The sequence below is a fragment of the Tursiops truncatus genome, chromosome 1 (assembly GCF_011762595.2).
Source record: "Tursiops truncatus isolate mTurTru1 chromosome 1, mTurTru1.mat.Y, whole genome shotgun sequence".
In the NCBI taxonomy this organism is placed as follows: Eukaryota; Metazoa; Chordata; class Mammalia; order Artiodactyla; family Delphinidae; genus Tursiops; species Tursiops truncatus.
Genome location: NC_047034.1, coordinates 74,085,895 through 74,105,170, shown reverse-complemented (window position 1 = coordinate 74,105,170; position 19,276 = coordinate 74,085,895). Strand labels below are relative to the sequence as shown.

Here is a 19,276-nt window from a genome sequence, read left to right as displayed (position 1 = left end):
GACATGGGTTCCACACCTTTAGGTGTGAGGGGCAGGGCACATTTTGGGGCCAGGAAAAGGAACAGTTGTGTAAACCAAAGCATCTGAGGGGAGTTCAAAGGCGGAAATGGTATTTTGTCCAGGGCCTATTCACCACATTGGGTGGTTGCCCTTTTCTTCCACAAACTTCCCTTTGTAACACCTGCCCATGATGATTCCTGCTGTTGAGGCAGTCCTGGGCAGCTCTGGCCCACAGTGACATTTGCCTATCAAGGTACATTGCCAGCCATGTCTCTTGGAGGCAGACCCTACTCCCAGGAGGAGGCTGATAAGCTGAGGAAGCATGGAACGGGCATGGTGTGTGCCAAGCGCTCACACACACAGATACCACCATATGGAAGCAGGTCTTGCTCTTCCTATGAGAGGTAGTGGCAAGGTGAAGAGTGCTCCTTACGTGTTCAGTGTAACAACACCTTGCACATGGTGGAGGTGAGATTCAAACCCTGGTCCTTATCTTTGCAACATGGCAAGTGCTCTGACCGTGCTAGTGGCTAGAAGAAGCATAAAGCGTGGATCCCGTCTTTCCAGAACTTAAAACTCACTGATCCGTTGGGAAGGCAAAGGCAGTACCTTCAAACAGTCACACATTCACACGTGTTTATACAGGGGTACACGTTCATATCAAAGACACACACGGGGTTATTATTCAGAGTAAATACTCCTCGTGTGAAGACTTCCACTGACCATGGAGAACAGATGATGGAGCAGCGTCCCAGAGGCCCCCGCTGGGCAGGCGTCGTCCTCCCAGCTTCTCCAAACAAAGAAATTCCCTAGAAGGTAGTATAGTGCAAGAAAAAGAACACACACACATATATCCTGGAGCCTGGCAGGGCTGGGTGAAATCCTCTCTTCCCTCCTTTTTCCTTAAGTAACCTTAGCGAACGGAAACTTTCGAAGCTGTAAAATGAAAATAGCTCCGACTTCAAAGCCTGAATTACTCACTCGAGGGGATTTTCTGACAGTCAGGGGAGGACTGCCCCTCCCTCATCCTCCCGAGACAACACCCCTTGAACAGGGAGGACGTCTCTCAGCTGCCCAGATGATGACACACACCCTGCCGTGCCCCAGGGGATGCCCAGCTGGCGATGGATTTCAGCAGAGAGGCTCTAGCTCCAGCCACCAGGAGTCCTTTGTCCGGAACCCTGTCTGTTGATGCGGCCGGCCCCAGAGGGTCAGCTCGGCCTTCCCCTGCATATGTCTGCACGGGTCCCGGCCTGGTGTTCGCTCACAGATGGCTGGCACAGAAGATACAGCGGGCTTAGCCTAGGCCCAAGTTCTGCTGAAACCTCCTTGGACCCATTTGTCCCTTCTGCATTTGTTTGTGTGTGTGTGTGTTTCTGTGTCTGTGTGTGTCTGTGTGTTTGTATATGAGAGGCAGAGGTTTGGAGGAAGAGAAAGAGTGATGCCAATGAATGTCAGGGAACAATACCATCCCAAGGATAAGCGTTTAGTTGTACCTGTGGCTCCTATAGGACATGTTCCTATGTCCTCTGTTGGTAGATGCAATACTACATAATGCATGCTTGAGATAGCAGATTCCACACCCAACAAAATCTGTTCTGGGTAGTGAGGGCTTAGGCCAGAAAAGATGGACTGGATGTAACACCCAAACCCATGCATCTTCAGACGTTCACATTTTCTCTAGTTACGTAGGCATTGCTACGGCCACAAGTGGGTTTGAGTTCTTCAGCTAATCCAAGCCAAACCATTGAAAAGTATCTACAGAGTTGAAAGCAGTAGGCGGAGAAGAGGATGTGAAACAGTTTAGGGACTAAGGAGGCTCTGGCCCTCCTTGCTGGCCACCGTTCCCAGGGCCTGGTGTGTTGTGTGAGCTCACTATGTCTTGATGAATTATTAGTTATCCCAGAACACATGCCCCACGTGGCCTTTCTTCTCTGCTACTAGGGACCTGAGCTGAAATCTCTCTCCAAGCCTATCAGGGTTGCTTCTGTCAGAGTGACAACAGGCAGAAGGGGTTCTTCTCCCGGGAAGGCCTGGGATCCTCTGGGTTTCCCTCGGGGCCGAGCCCATGCATAGCCTGGCCTTATGGTGAGTCCCATGGGAGGCACCATTGATATCCAAGGTTGTTTTCTCATGCTGCAGTGTGAATTCCCAAGATCTAGGGTTACTGTCGGACTTGCAGCTGAGCTGTGGCTAAATTCCAGGTCTGAGAATGAAACGTGCCGCCCTCAGGCCTGGCTTGCCCATTTCCATTTGTGTCAGTCAAGGTCTTAGGACACTGGTAGCAAGTGCCGCTTCTTGCCTTCAAATGTGGCAACGACCTCCTCCCTACTTCTAAGAGTGGGCTTTGCCCCAGCTTTCAGAGCCCGACTCCATGGAGCACCCAACCATCACTGAGCCCTTATTCTGTGCCCAACAGTGTGCACATGCTTACACATGTTGTCCAAAATAAGCCTTTCAGCTGACATGCAGTGTGTGGTTACCCTGTGTAGCAGATGAGGAAACTGGTGCGCAAAGATGTAAAGTGCCCAAAGTCACCCAGCTGGTGAATTTCAGAGCCCCAGTCGGAACACTAATTGGGGAATTATTTAAGGTATGTTTCATCCTTTGATGGATGTTGTTTCAACATTTTCATCCTTGTCCCTGCCCTGTGGCATCCCTCTTTGTTCTGGAATCTCTAAATGGAACGGGAAGGACGCATCAGCCCTTAAGCCCTGGGATTTCAGATTCCAGGAGCCAGAACGGGTGACTCGTCCAGCAGTCCATGCCAGGTCAAAGTTTCTTAGCTCCCCAGCCTCTCCACCTTATGATAATCATTTCCTGAGAAGCCTGCAGTCTGCGTGACTTATACACCTGTAAGTGAGATACGTACTGTCCACTGTATCCGCCCAGTTTCTGTGAATGAAAACTAATGTTTTGCTGACCAAGAGGCAGGAGAGAGAGCCGCAGCCCCCATTTTTTGTTTATATTACAGCAGGTGAAAAATCAAAGTGGGTTGCCCAGGTTTGTTTCCAGATCAGGCTGAATGTGGCTCTGAGTCTAGGTTTAGTCATGGTCCCAACTTTGCTGAGTTTACTGCGTCTCCCCAAGAGCCACTCACCCCTCTGTAGTTGTTTCTCTTACAACAAGGCTCGCTATGCACGCTGATCGGCCAACACCTTCCCCCACCACCCGGAATATCCTGGAACACTACCCTCACCGCTCCCACACCCTGCAGTGTCCTGCATGCTTGCTTAGCACCATCCCAGAAGTCAAGCTTCTAGGGGAAACGTCACGAGTGGGTTTGGAAACACGAGGAAGCCACGGCTCATAAACTGATGGGGAAATAGGGCCAGGGCTCACGTGAAGGCACTGTCATCCTCAAGCACCATCAAACCGAGAGTGAGTTTGCCAGCCCAGGAGATGAGTAAAACCTCAAGTTTGAGGAAGGGCAGATGCATGCTATTCTGACTGGGGCCTAGCACGCCCCAATCGTAGGCCACCTCATGGCTTCCAAGAGGGATTTGAGACGTATAAAAGGTGTGCAGTGTTAGAGCATCTCAAAAGCCTCAGCATCTCCACGTTCCAGCCACTGGTGAAATCAGGTATGTCGGGCAAAGGAACGCAGCTCTTGGGAGCTTGGTTCTACCTGGTCCAAAACTCTGCGGGCAGCTGGGGCTTGCGCACTGGCTGGCTGGTCAGAAAGAAAGGCCTCGTGTGGGCACCTCTCTCGTCCGTATCATTTGGGACCCACCTCTCTTGGGTTACAAGTCAACATCTGAATTGTGTGGGGTGGGGGCTGAGATGGGGGTCCAGGGTGTGACCAGAGTCCTGTCTTGAGGGTCCTGCTGGCATGTGTGGTGGCGCTGTTGTCGTGGCCAGGAGCTGAGCGGAGCTGATTAGGAGAGGGTGGCACCAAGTCTAGGGCAGGGCTGCCCCGAAGGGAAAGGCCAGTGCAGCGAGGGAGGAGAGCTCCTCAGGGAGCAGGGGGCAGAGGCCCAGGGAGCTCAGAGCAGCAAGGACATGAGGAGGTGGTAAAGCGGCCATGTCCTGCTCTGGGAGTTGGGGACCATGTTCCGCTCCCGTGTGCTCAGTGCCTGGGGATCCATGACTTCCCTCTCTAAGATGTGCATTCTCCCCTAGAATTTAGTATCGATCTAAACAGTCGTTTTGTCTCTAGATGAGCCTTTTCTATGAATTCTCTTACAGAGTGGTTAACAAGCTCCATTACAATTCTTTGATATTTATATAAAAGGTCAAAATCTTTACAAGAGTACTCAACGTGTTTTGGTTCTCGTGTGTGTGTATGTGTGTGTGTGTGACTTCGTGAGCACACACACACACACATATATCTTTACACTCATATTTACCTGTGTATTTCCATGTGTTTGTGTGGAGTTTTATATGCTCATTAATCCTTACAACAACTTTAAGAGGAGTACAGAGAAGTTAAGTACCTTGCTCAAAGTCACACAGCTGGTTAATTTTTGAGACAGGACTCACATCCAAGAAAATCGTGTTCTAAATTCCACAGTATCTGCTGTGGAAGGATAATACATTTGTCCTCATTGCCCCTCACCTTCCTTCTTATTCTTTCCTTCTCTCTCCTGTCTCTCTCTGTCTCTCTCTCTCATTATTTTATCTTTGTTTTTCCTAGCCCTCTCCATTACTCTTCTCCTTTCCCCCCTTTTTCCCTCTCTTCCACCTTTCTTTCTTTCCTTTTATATTTCTTTATTTGTCTCAATTAAAACCTTGCTATGGCTTACAAACTGTAGCTACAATTTATACTGACTCACCTCATTGCACACACACAGATGCACATTTAATCGGTGAAGCCACCAGGCAAAGGTTGAAACGGCACAGGTTTGAACGAGGCAAGTGGTTCTCCTGGGTTGAGTGTCTCTAAGGTTCTAGAGTTCCTCACTTCAGTGTCTTTTCCGTTGCAGTGCACATCCAGACCAGAATGTATCATCCAAAGCAGAAGCTGTGCTGCCCGCTACCAAAGGATTGCTGCCCTCCATCCCAGCAATGCTGCACCCCACCAAAATATTGCTGCCCCTCACCAAAGTATTGCTGTCCCCCACCTCAGCAGTACTGTCCCCCTCCGCGGCAATGCTGCCCCCCAGTAAAGTACTGTTTCCCCCCACCAAAACACTGCTAAACTCCACCTCAGCACAGCAAGCAGCCTTGCCAACCTCCACCCAAGGGCAAGGAGCCCTCTATCCCAAAGTGCCCAGACCCTCAGCAGTGCCAGAAGTCCAAGCAGAAGTAAACCGCAGGCATGGGCCAGAGGCCAAGCTCCCTGCAGAACAGAGAACATGAAGCTAACTCCCCTCTCTCAGCCAGCTAGCTGTCAGCACCGCTCACCCCCGGCTTCTGGAAGCAGCCACATTTGTGTAAAAGCCAGCACCAAGATGGCAGCTTCCTGGATCAACATTTTTTATGAATTAGCAGCTGCAATTTCCATTTAGCAAAGGATCCGGTTCTAAACCTTCTAATCTTCGTTGCTGACTTGTATACTTCGCCCTTTTGGCTGCTTGGAAGCTTAAGCAGCATGCCCGACCATCCTTTCCTAGCACACTTGGTCTCTGCTCCAGTTTTTCAAACAATTAAACACAATTTCGCTGCCATGAATGTGTCGGTTTGATTATTTCGTCATCTTACAGTCGTTAACTCCTGCAGATTTTGTATCCTGCTGCCTAAATAAGAGCCCTAGGAGGGCTGGGCATGTGGGCGCAGGTTGAGCAGAAGGCATGGGGAGATGCACTTCTGAGCTGAAGAACATTATCCATGGTCCTGCCAGGGTGAGGAGGAGAGTTGGGCACTTCATCCGCATGGAGACACATTTCCCCATACTTGCAAAATGAGAACAGCCTTTGGACACAGGGGAGATGATGCCTGTCTCGAAAACGGAGGCACAGAAAGTGTAAGGGAAACCCATCCAGGAGCTAAAGAGTAGAGTAGAGGCAAATAAATGGAAATTCAGAGAATACTCCAAGGGCATGTGGGTGAAAATGAATTGAGGACCCGGCCTCAAAAACTCTCCCACTGGTAAAGGAAAAGACGAGATTTTGTTCAAGCTAACAAAATGTGTAAGAGACAGTCTATGTAAAAATCATATATCATGGGAGAAAATATTTGCAAATGACGCAACTGACAAAGGATTAATTTCCAAAATTTACAAGCAGCTCATGCAGCTCAGTAACAAAAAAACAAACAACCCAGTCCAAAAATGGGCAGAAGACCTAAATAGACATTTCTCCAAAGAAGATATACAGACTGCCAACAAACACATGAAAGAATGCTCAACATCATTAATAATTAGAGAAATGCAAATCAAAACTTCATTGAGATATCATCTCACAGCAGTCAGAATGGCCATCCTGAAAAAATCTAGAAACAATAAATGCTGGAGAGGGTGTGGAGGAAAGGGAACACTCTTGCACTGCTGGTGGGAATGTGAATTGGTTCAGCCACTATAGAGAACAGTATGGAGGTTCCTTAAAAAACTACAAATAGAACTACCATATGACCCAGCAATCCCACTACTGGGCATATACCCTGAGAAAACCAAAATTCAAAAAGAGTCATGTACCAAAATGTTCATTGCAGCTCTATTTACAATAGCCCGGAGATGGAAACAACCTAAGTGCCCATCATCGGATGAATGGATAAAGGAGATGTGGCACATATATACAATGGAATATTACTCAGCCATAAAAAGAAACGAAATTGAGCTATCTGTAATGAGGTGGATAGACCTAGAGTCTGTCATACAGAGTGAAGTAAGTCAGAAAGAGAAAGACAAATACCGTATGCTAACACATATATATGGAATTTAAGGGAAAAAAATGTCACGAAGAACCTAGGGGTAAGACGGGAGTAAGACACAGACCTACTGGAGAACGGACTTGAGGATATGGGGAGGGGGAAGGGTGAGCTGTGACAGGGCGAGAGAGAGGCATGGACATATATACAGTAACAAATGTAAGGTAGATAGCTAGTGGGAAGCAGCCACATGGCACAGGAATATCGGCTCGGTGTTTTGTGACCGCCAGGAGGGGTGGGATAGGGAGGGTGGGAGGGAGGGAGACGCAAGAGGGAAGAGATATGGGAACATATGTATATGTATAGCTGATTCACTTTGTTATAAAGCAGAAACTAACACACCATTGTAAAGCAATTATACCCCAATAAAGATGTTAAAAAAAATCATACATCCATCACACACACATATCCACTGTGAATAATTTTTAAAGTCATAGCACACATTGATTCTCTAGCTTGGGGTTTCTCCTGGGCTATTTTTCTCTCACTGCCCTCTTACATTCCATTCCCTAAATCCTTGCGGTATCAGGGTAACCTGAGTAACCAGTGGTAACCTCAGGCCCACAGGTAATCCAAACTTCTTCTTTCTATTACGCCCACTACACCCATACCTTTCCACCGAATCCTTCTCTTACTAAGAGTCCCCACATTGAGGTCTTTGCATCTCTTTTCCTGTACCTGTCTCCCATTTCACGTTTCTGGGCTACAAGGGAATCACTGAAAATCCACAGAAGTGCCCAAAGGAATCAGAAAGGAACAAAACATAAACTAAATGTGTGAATTATCCCCAATATAGATCGCAGATCTTGTAGAATTCAGAATACGCTAAAGACGACAGTTTTAGTTTAGCATTGCTTCCATGGTTGGCTGGTCTCTTCGTCCTCCACCACCACTGTTCATGCCCTCCATTTAGGCTCCATCCATCTACCTATTTATCCATCACCAGTCCTTCCATCCCAGCAGCAATGCATCATCGCATCCTTCGTAAGTACCTGCCCCACCCTTCGTTTAGAATGTGAGGGATGCTGTGGAAGCACAAACTCGCACACAAGGCTCCAGTATTCTTGGTTTACTCCCCGTGATGAAAGCAAGCTCAGACCGTCAAGACAACAAAAAGCAGTTTGACCGGAAGACGTCTAATTCATGGGCGACTTGGAAGCCACAGATACGTCATTCCTGCCCTCAGAACTCAGAGGAGACAGAGAGAGAACACTGAGGGCTGTTGAGGGGAGGAAGGAGGACTTGGCCATCTGTGTCATAATGACATCCACCACAGGGCGCCCAGAAAATGTCTTTGCAGGAAGAACACCGGGAGCAGGGAGCTTCAGAGCAGAAGGACAGCGGGATGTGTGTAAGTAAGCAGCAGTGCGTTCCAGGACTGCGTAGATCAGCACCCAATGCTGCGAGTGCTAGTTGTTCCCAGGAGGCCAGTCTTCAACGTCTCAGCCCCTGTCCGTGGTGGAGAGAGCACATAGCCTCTGCAGCCACCTTCACCTTTTGACACCACAGAAAGCTGGGGGGCGCGTCCAGTTTCCAGACCTATGTGTCCTAAATATTTCCAACAGAGCGTTGCATTCAACAGAACTCAACGATGACACACAAAATGAATTGAAAAGCTGTAGACACCTTAAGTGGACTCCCTGAAAATGATGAGCTCTTTGAGCCAATTCCCCACCCTCAGATACCTCAGTCCGCACAGGCTCAAAGTAGCTCCTCTCCTGCCTCACATACATGACCTTGCCCCAGAACTCTCATTTGGTTTCTTATTCTCTATTTCTTCACCCTCCCTCCCTCAGCTGATTAAGACAAGGTTGAATTTTGCCTCTCTGGGCTTCAGTTTATTTTCTCCTCCACTAATTATCACACTAGGATTGTGTGCACACGGGGTTATGTGTGGACTATCTTGCGGAATTTTTCTTTATCCCGTCATAGTGGGTTTGGGTGCCAGATGCATGCCTATGATGGACTGAATCCAATACTTCCCTAAGCCTCACTTTACTCATGTGTATAGTGGGCAGAATAATACCTGCAACCTGGGGTTGACGGGGAGGGGTCTTCAATGAGACAATGTAAATAAATAGTAAATAGGATGTAACACATAGTAAATGTTGGATGAATGTTAGCTCTTGCTTTTATTATTATTCTCCACTTCCTGACAGAGCAACAAGACCCTCCACTTATTACCTCCCACCTGACGACATGGGCTCCACACCTTTAGTAAGAACAAGGTGTGAGGGGCAGGGCGCATCTTGGGGCCAGGACAAGGAAGGGTTGTGTAGACCAAAGCATCCGAGGGGTATTCACAGGCGGAAATGGTATTTTGTCCAGGGCCTATTCACCACATTGTGTGGTTGCCCTTTTCTTCCACAAACTTCCCTTTGTAACAGTTGCCCATGATGATTCCTGCTGTTGAGGCAGCCCTGGGCAGCTCTGGCCCACAGTGACATTTGCCTATCAAGGTACACCACCAGCCATGTCGTTTGGATGCAGACCCTACTCCCAGGAAGAGGATGATAAGCTGAGGAAGCATGGAAAGTGCATGGTGTGTGCCAAGCGCTCACACGCACAGATACCACCATATGGAAGCAGGTCTTGCTCCTCCTATGAGAGGTAGTGGCAAGGTGAAGTGAAGCTCCTTACGTGTTCAGTGTAACAACACCTTGCACATGGTGGAGGTGAGATTCAAACCCTGGTCCTTATCTTTGCAACATGGCAAGTGCTCTGACCATGCTGGTGGCTAGAAGAAGCATAAAGCGTGGATCCTGTCTTTCCAGAACTTAAAACTCACTGATCCGTTGGGAAGGCAAAGACAGTACCTTCAAACAGTCACACATTCACACGTGCTTATACAGGGGTACACGTTCATATCAAAGACACACACGGGGTTATTATTCAGAGTAAATACTCCTCGTGTGAAGACTTCCACTGACCATGGAGAACAGAAGATGGAGCAGCGTCCCAGAGGCCCCCGCTGGGCAGGCGTCGTCCTCCCAGCTTCTCCAAACAAATTCCCTAGAAAGTAGTATAGTGCAAGAAGAAGAACACACACACATATCCGGGAGCCTGGCAGGGCTGGGTTTAATCCTCTCTTCCCTACTTTTTACTTAAGTAACCTTAGCGAATAGAAACTTTCGCAGCTGTAAAATGAAAATAGCTCTGACTTCAAGGCCTGAATTAGAAACTCGAGCAGAGATTGTGACAGTCAGGGGAGGACTGCCCCTCCCTCATCCTCCCGGGACAAGACCCCTAGAACAGGGAGGGCGTCTCTCAGCTGCCCAGATGATGGCACGCACCCTGCCGTGCCCCAGGGATGCCCAGCTGGCGATGGATTTCAGCAGAGAGGCTCTAGCTCCAGCCACCGGGAGTCCTTTGTCCGGAACCCTGTCTGTTGATGCGGCCGGCCCCAGAGGTTCAGCTCGGCCTTCCCCTGCATATGTGTGCACGGGCCCCGGCCTGGTGTTCGCTCACAGATGCCTGGCACAGAAGATACAGTGGGCTGAGCCTGTGGCCAGGTTCTGCTGTGACCTCCTTGGTCCCAATTGTCCCTTCTGCCTTCTGTATGTGTGTGTGTGTGTGTGTGTGTGTGTGTGTGTGTGTTTCTGTGTCTGTGTGTGTCTGTGTGTTTGTATATGAGAGGCAGAGGTTTGGAGGAAGACAAAGAATGATGCCAATGAACGTCAGGGAACAATACCATCCCAAGGATAAGCGTTTAGTTGTACCTGTGGCTCCTAGAGGACATGTTCCTATGTCCTCTGTTGGTAGATGCAATACTACATAATGCATGCTTGAGATAGCAGATTCCACACCCAACAAAATCTGTTCTGGGTAGTGAGGGCTTAGGCCAGAAAAGATGGACTGGATGTAACACCCAAACTCATGGATCTTTAGACGTTCACATTTTCTCTAGTAACGCAGGCATTGTTACGGCCACAGGTGGGTTTGAGTTCTTCAGCTCATCCAAGGCAAACCATTGAAAAGTATCTACAGAGTTGGAAGCAGTAGGCGGAGAAGAGGATGTGAAACGGTTTAGGGACCAGGGAGGCTCTGGCCCTCCTTGCTGGCCACCGTTCCCAGGGCCTGGTGTGTTGTGTGAGCTCACTACGTCTTGATGAATTATTAGTTATCCAAGAACACATGCTCCACGTGGCCTTTCCTCTCTGCTACTAGGGACCTGAGCTGAAATCTCTCTCCAAGCCTATCAGGGTTGCTTCTGTCAGAGTGACAACAGGCGGAAGGTGTTCTTCTCCCGGGAAGGCCTGGGATCCTCTGGGTTTCCTTCAGGGCTGAGCCCATGCATATCCTGCCCTTACGGTGAGTCCCAGAGGAGGCACCATCGATATCCAAGGCTGTCTTCTCATGCTGCAGTGTGAATTCCCAAGATCTAGGGTTACTGTAGTGCTTGCAGCTGAGCTGTGGCTAAGTTCCAGGTCTGAGAATGAAACGTGCCGTCCTCAGGCCTGGCTTGCCCATTTCCATTTGTGTCAGTCAAGGTCTTAGGACACGGACGGCAAGTACCGCTACTTGCCTTCCAATGTGGCAACGACCTCCTCCCTACTTCTAAGAGTGGGCTTTGCCCAAGCTTTCAGAGCCCGACTCCACGGAGCACCCAACCATCGTTGAGCCCTTATTCTGTGCCCAACAGTGTACACACGCTTACACATGTTGTCCAAAATAAGCCTTTCAACTGACATGCAGTATGCGGTTATCCTGTGTAGCAGATGAGGAAACTGGTGCTCACAGATGTATAGTGCCCAAAGTCACCCAGCTGGTGAAGATCAGAGCCCCAGTCGGAACACTAATTGGGGAATTATTTAAGGTATGTTTCATCCTTTGATGGATGTTGTTTCAACATTTTCATCCTTGTCCCTGCCCTGTGGCATCCTTCTTTGTTCTGGAATCTCTAAGTGGAACGGGAAGGACGCATCAGCCCTTAAGCCCTGGGATTTCAGATTCCAGGAGCCAGAACGGGTGACTCGTCCAGCAGCCCATGCCAGGTCAAAGTTTCTTAGCTCCCAAGCCTCTGCAACTTATGATAATCATTTCCCTGAGAAGGCTGCAGTCTGCGTGACTTATACACCTGTAAGTGAGATACGTACTCTCAACAGTAACCGCCCAGTTTCGGTGAATGAAGACTAATGTTTTGCTGACCAAGAGGCAGGAGAGAGAGCCGCAGCCCCCATTTTTTGTTTATATTACAGCAGGTGAAAAATCAAAGTGGGTTGCCCAGGTTTGTTTCCAGATCAGGCTGAATGTGGCTCTGAGTCTAGGTTTAGTCATGGTCCCAACTTTGCTGAGTTTACTGTGTCTCCGCAAGAGCCACTCACACCTCAGTAGTTGTTTCTCTTACAACAAGGCTCGCTGTGCACGCTGATCGGCCCACACCTTCCGCCACCAACCGGAATATCCTGGACCACTTCCCTCACTGATCTCACACCCAGCAGTGTCCTGCATGCTTGCTTAGCACCATCCCAGAAGTCAAGCTTCTAGGGGAAAACATCACGAGTGGGTTTGGAAACACGAGGAAGCCACAGCTCATAACGTGATGGGGAAATGGGGCCAGGGCTCGCGTGAAGGCACTGTCATCCTAAAGCACCGTCAAACCGAGAGTGAGTTTACCAGCCCAGGAGATGAGTAAAACCTCAAGTTTGAGGAAGGGCAGATACATCCTATTGTGACTGGGGCCTAGCACACCCCAATCGTAGGCCACCTCATGGCTTGCAAGAGGGATTTGAGACGTATAAAAGGTGTGCAGTGTTAGAGCATCTCAAAAGCCTCAGCATCTCCACGTTCCAGCCACTGGTGAAATCAGGTATGTCGGGCAAAGGAACGCAGCTCTTGGGAGCTTGGTTCTACCTGGTCCAAAACTCTGCGGGCAGCTGGGGCTTGCGCACTGGCTGGCTGGTCAGAAAGAAAGGCCTCGTGTGGGCACCTCTCTCGTCCGTATCATTTGGGACCCACCTCTCTTGGGCTACAAGTCAACATCTGAAGTGTGTTGGGTGGGGGCTGAGATGGGGGTCCAGGGTGTGAAGAGAGTCCTGTCTTGAGGGTCCTGCTGGCGTGTGTGGTGGCGCTGTTGTCGTGGCCAGGAGCTGAGTGGAGCCTGTTAGGAGAGGGTAGCACCAACTCTAGGGCAGGGCTGCCCTGAAGGGAAAGGTCAGTGCAGCGAGGGAGGAGAGCTCCTCAGGGAGCAGGGGGCAGAGGCCCAGGGAGCTCAGAGCAGCAAGGACATGAGGAGGTGGTAAAGCGGCCATGTCCTGCTCTGGGAGTCGGGGACCATTGTTCCACCCCCGTGTGCTCAGTGCCTGGGGATCCATGACTTCCCTCTCTAAGATGTGCATTCTCCCCTAGAATTTAGTCTCGATCTAAACGGTCGTTTTGTCTCTAGATGAGCCTTTTCTATGAATTCTCTTACAGAGTGGTTAACAAGCTCCATTACAATTGTTTGATATTTATATAAAAGGTCAAAATCTTTACAAGAGTACTCAACGTGTTTTGGTTCTCGTGTGTGTGTATGTGTGTGTGTTTGTGATCACACGAGCACACACACACACATATATCTTTACACTCATATTTACCTGTGTATTTACATGTGTTTGTGTGGAGATTTATACTCTCATTAATCCTTACAACAACTTTAAGAAGAGTACAGAGAAGTTAAGTACCTTGCTCAAAGTCACACAGCTGGTTCATTTTTGAGACAGGACTCACATCCAAGAAAATCATGTTCTAAATTCCACAGTATCTGCTGTGGAAGGATAATACATTTGTCCTCATTGCCCCTGACCTTCCTTCTTATTCTTTCCTTCTCTCTCCTGTCTCTGTCTGTCTGTCTCTCTCTCATTTTTTATATTTTTGTTTTTTCTACCCCTCTCCATTTCTCCTCTCCTTTCACCCATTTTCCCTCTCTTTCTTCTTTCCTTCCTTCCTTCTATATTTCTTTATTTGTCTCAATTAAAACCTTGCTATGGCTTACAAACTGTAGCTACAATTTATACTGACTCACATCATTGCAGACACACACATGCACATTTAATCGGTGAAGCCACCAGGCAAAGGTTGAAACGGCACAGGTTTGAACGAGGCAAGTGGTTCTCCTGGGTTGAGTGTCTCTAAGGTTCTAGAGTTCCTCACTTCAGTGTCTTTTCCGTTGCAGTGCACATCCAGACCAGAATGTATCATCCAAAGCAGAAGCTGTGCTGCCCGCTACCAAAGGATTGCTGCCCTCCATCCCAGCAATGCTGCACCCCACCAAAGTATTGCTGCCCCTCACCAAAGGATTGCTGTCCCCTACCTCAGCAGTACGGTCCCCTTCTGCGGCAATGCTGTCCCCCAGTAAAGTACTGTTTCCCCCCACCAAAGCACTGCTAAACTCCACCTCAGCACAGCAAGCAGCCTTGCCAACCTCCACCCAAGGGCAAGGAGCCCTCTGTCCCAACGTGCGCAGCCCCTCAGCAGTGCCAGAAGTCCAAGCAGAAGTAAACCGCAGGCATGGGCCGTGAGACCAAGCTCCCTGCAGAACAGAGAACATGAAGCCCACTCCCCTCTCTTAGCCAGCTAGCTGTCAGCACGGCTCACCCCCGGCTTCCGGAAGCAGCCACACTTGTGGAAAAGGCAGCACCAAGATGGCAGCTTCCTGGATCAACATTTCTTATGAATTAGCAGCTGCCATTTCCATTTTTCAAACGATCTGGTTCTAAACCTTCTAATCTTCTTTGTAGACGTGTATACGTCGCCCTTTTGGCTTCTTGGAAACTTAAGCAACATGCCTGACCACCCTTTCCTAGCACACGTGGTCTCTGCTCCAGTTTTTCAAACAATTAAACACAATTCCGCTGCCATGAATGTGTCAGTTTGATTATTTCATCATCTTACAGTTGTTAACTCCTGCAGATTTTGTATCCTGCTGCCTAATAGAGCCCTAGGATGGCTGGGCATGTGGGTGCAGGTGGGGCAGAAGGCATTGGGAGATGCACTTCTGAGCTGAAGGACATTTTCCATGGTCCTGCCAGGGTGAGGAGGAGAGATGGGCACTTAAGCCGCATGGAGACATATACCCCCATACTTTCAAAATTAGAATAGCCTTCGGACACTGGGGAGATGATGCCCAGGTCGAAAACGGAGGCACAGAAAGAGTAAGGGAAACCCAGCCAGGAGCTAAAGAGTAGAGTAGAGGCAAATAAATGGAAATTCAGAGAATACTCCAAGGCCATGTGGGTGAAAATGAATTGAGGACCCGGCCTCAAAAACTCTCCCACTGGTAAAGGAAAAGACGAGATTTTGTTCAAGCTAACAAAATGTTAAGAGACAGTCTATGTAAAAATCATACATCATGGGAGAAAATATTTGCAAATGAAGCAACTGTCAAAGGATTAATTTCCAAAATTTACAAGCAGCTCATGCAGCTCAGTAACAAAAAAAAAAACAACCCAGTCCAAAAACGGGCAGAAGACCTAAATAGACATTTCTCCAAAGAAGATATACAGACTGCCAACAAACACATGAAAGAATGCTCACCATCATTAATAATCAGAGAAATGCAAATCAAAACTTCAATGAGATATCATCTCACAGCAGTCAGAATGGCCATCCTCAAAAAATCTAGAAACAATAAATGCTGGTGAGGGTGTGGAGGAAAGGGAACACTCTTGCACTGCTGGTGGGAATGTGAATTGGTTCAGCCACTATGGAGAACAGTATGGAGGTTCCTTAAAAAACTACAAATAGAACTACCATATGACCCAGCAATCCCACCACTGGGCATATACCCTGAGAAAACCAAAATTCAAAAAGAGTCATGTACCAAAATGTTCATTGCAGCTCTATTTACAATAGCCCGGAGATGGAAACAACCTAAGTGCCCATCATCGGATGAATGGATAAAGGAGATGTGGCACATATATACAATGGAATATTACTCAGCCATAAAAAGAAATGAAATTGAGCTCTCTGTAATGAGGTGGATAGACCTAGAGTCTGTCATACAGAGTGAAGTAAGTCAGAAAGAGAGAGACAAATACCGTATGCTAACACATATATATGGAATTTACGGGAAAAAAAATGTCATGAAGAACCTAGGGGTAAGCCAGGAGTAAGACACAGACCTACTGGAGGATGGACTTGAGGATATGGGGAGGGGGAAGGGTGAGCTGTGACAGGGCGAGAGAGAGGCATGGACATATATACAGTAACAAACATAAGGTAGATAGCTAGTGGGAAGCAGCGACATGGCACAGGAATATCGGCTCGGTGTTTTGTGACTGCCAGGAGGGGTGGGATAGGGAGGGTGGGAGGGAGGGAGACGCAAGAGGGAAGAGATATGGGAACATATGTATATGTATAACTGATTCACTTTGTTATAAAGCAGAAACTAACACACCATTGCAAAGCAATTATACCACAATAAAGATGTTAAAAAAATCATACATCCATCAGACACACATATCCACTGTGAGTAATTTTAAAGTCATAGCACCCATTGATTCTCTAGCTTAGGGTTTCTCCTGGGCTATTTTTCTCTCACTGCCCTGTTACTTTCCATTCCCTAAATCCTTGCGATATCAGGGTAACCTGAGTAACCGGTGGTAACCTCAGGCCCACAGGTAAGCCAAACTTCTTTCTTCTACGTCCACTACACCCATACCTTTCCACCGAATCCTTCTCTCACTAAGAGTCCCCAAATTGAGGTCTTTGCATCTCTTTTCCTGTACCTGTCTCCCATTTCACGTTTCTGGGCTACAAGGGAATCACTGAAAATCCACAGAATTGCCCAAAGGAATCAGAAAGGAACAAAACATACACTAAATGTGTGAATTATCCCCAACATAGATCACAGAGCATGTAGGATTCAGAATATGCTAAAGTCAAAAGTTTTACTTTTAGTTTAGCATGCTTCCATGGTTGGCTGGTCTCTTCGTCCTCCACCACCTCTGTTCATACCCTTCAGCGAGGCTCCATCCATCTACCTATTTACCCATCACCAATCCATCCATCCCAAACAGCAATGCATCATCGCATCCTTCGTAAGTACCTGCACCTCCCTTTGTTTAGAATGTGTGGGATGTTGTGGAAGCACAAACTCACACACAAGGCTCCAATAGTCTTGGTTTTATCCCCGTAAGGAAAGCAAGCTCAGACCGTCAAGACAACAAAAAGCAGTTTGACCGGAAGACGTCTAATTCATGGGCGACTTGGAAGCCACAGGTACGTCATTCCTGCCCTCAGAACTCAGAGGAGACAGAGAGAGAACACTGAGGGCTGTTTGAGGGGAGGAAGGAGGACTTGGCCATCTGTGTCATAATGACATCCACCACAGGGCTCCCAGAAAATGTCTTTCCAGGAAGAACACCGGAAGAAGGGAGGTTCAGAGCAGAAAGACAGCGGGATGTGTGTAAGTAAGCAGGAGTGCGTTCTAGGACTGCGTAGAACAGCAGCGAATGCTGCGAGTGCTAGCTGTTCCCAGGAGGCCAGTCTTCAACGTCTCAGCCCCTGTCCGTGGTGGAGAGAGCACATAGCCTCTGCAGCCACCTGCACTATTTGACACCACGGAAAGCTGGGGGGCGCATCCAGTTTCCAGACCTATGTGTCGTAAATATTTCCAACAGAGTGTTGCATTGAACAGAACTCAACGATGACACACAAAATGAATTGAAAAGCTGTAGACACCTTAAGTGAACTCTCTGAAAATGATGAGCTCTTTGAGCCAGTTTCCCCACCCTCAGATACCTCAGTCCGCACAGGCTCCAAATAGCTCCTCTCCTGCCTCACATACATGACCTTGCCGCAGAACTCTCATTTGGGTTCTTATTCTCTATTTCCTCACCCTCCCTCCCTCAGCTGATTAAGACAAGGTTGAATTTTGCCTCTCTGGGGTCACTTAATTTTCGCCTCCACTAATTATCATACTAGGATTGTGTGCACACGGGGTTATGTGTGGACCATCTTGCGGAATTTTCCTTTATCCCGTCATAGTGGGTTTGGATGTCACATGCATGCCTATGACGGACTGAATCCAGTACTTCCCTAGGCCTCACTTTACTCATGTGTATAGTGGGCAGAATAATACCTGCAACCTGGGGTTGACGGGGAGGGGTCTTCAATGAGACAATGTAAATAAATAGTAAATAGGATGTAACACGTAGTAAATGTTGGATGAATGTTAGCTCTTGCTTTATTATTATTCTCCACTTCCTGACAGAGCAGCAAGACCCTCCACTTATTACCTCCAACCTGACGACATGGGTTCCACACCTTTAGGTGTGAGGGGCAGGGCACATTTTGGGGCCAGGAAAAGGAACAGTTGTGTAAACCAAAGCATCTGAGGGAGTTCAAAGGCGGAAATGGTATTTTTCCAGGGCCTATTCACCACATTGGGTGGTTGCCCTTTTCTTCCACAAACTTCCCTTTGTAACACCTGTCCATGATGATTCCTGCTGTTGAGGCAGTCCTGGGCAGCTCTGGCCCACAGAGACATTTGCCTATCAAGGTACACTGCCAGCCATGTCTCCCGGAGGCAGACCCTACTCCCAGGAGGAGGCTGATAAGCTGAGGAAGCATGGAACGGGCATGGTGTGTGCCAAGCGCTCACACACACAGATACCACCATATGGAAGCAGGTCTTGCTATTCCTATGAGAGGTAGTGGCAAGGTGAAGAGTGCTCCTTACGTGTTCAGTGTAACAACACCTTGCACATGGTGGAGGTGAGATTCAAACCCTGGTCCTTATCTTTGCAACATGGCAAGTGCTCTGACCGTGCTAGTGGCTAGAAGAAGCATAAAGCGTGGATCCCGTCTTTCCAGAACTTAAAACTCACTGATCCGTTGGGAAGGCAAAGGCAGTACCTTCAAACAGTCACACATTCACACGTGTTTATACAGGGGTACACGTTCATATCAAAGACACACACGGGGTTATTATTCAGAGTAAATACTCCTCGTGTGAAGACTTCCACTGACCATGGAGAGCAGATGATGGAGCAGCGTCCCAGAGGCCCCCGCTGGGCAGGCGTCGTCCTCCCAGCTTCTTCCAAACAAAGAAATTCCCTAGAAGGTAGTATAGTGCAAGAAAAAGAACACACACACATATTTCCTGGAGCCTGGCAGGGCTGGGTTTAAATCCTCTCTTCCCTGCTTTTTCCTTAAGTAACCTTAGCGAACGGAAACTTTCGAAGCTGTAAAATGAAAATAGCTCCGACTTCAAAGCCTGAATTACTCACTTGAGGGGATTTTCTGACAGTCAGGGGAGGACTGCCCCTCCCTCATCCTCCCGAGACAACACCCCTTGAACAGGGAGGACGTCTCTCAGCCGCCCAGATGATGGCTCACACCTCTGCCGTGACCCCAGGGGATGTACAGCTGGCGATGGATTTCAGCAGAGAGGCTCTAGCTCCAGCCACCAGGAGTCCTTTGTCTGGAACCCTGTCTGTTGATGCGGCTAGCCCAGAGGGTCAGCTCGGCCTTCCCCTGCATATGT

The 19,276-nt window shown here is 48.4% G+C and overlaps 2 long non-coding RNA genes across 2 annotated transcripts; both read left to right on the top strand.

Moving 5' to 3' along the window:
• Positions 1–3,218: 3,218 nt before the first annotated feature.
• On the top strand, positions 3,219–5,609 carry LOC117312712 (uncharacterized). Its single transcript, XR_004527188.2, has 2 exons — positions 3,219–3,584; positions 4,926–5,609. It is a non-coding gene; the product is annotated as an uncharacterized lncRNA (long non-coding RNA).
• A 6,258-nt stretch (positions 5,610–11,867) lies between these two features.
• On the top strand, positions 11,868–14,645 carry LOC117312721 (uncharacterized). The gene is made up of 2 exons (XR_004527202.2): positions 11,868–12,616; positions 13,961–14,645. It is a non-coding gene; the product is annotated as an uncharacterized lncRNA (long non-coding RNA).
• The last annotated feature ends 4,631 nt before the right edge of the window (positions 14,646–19,276 follow it).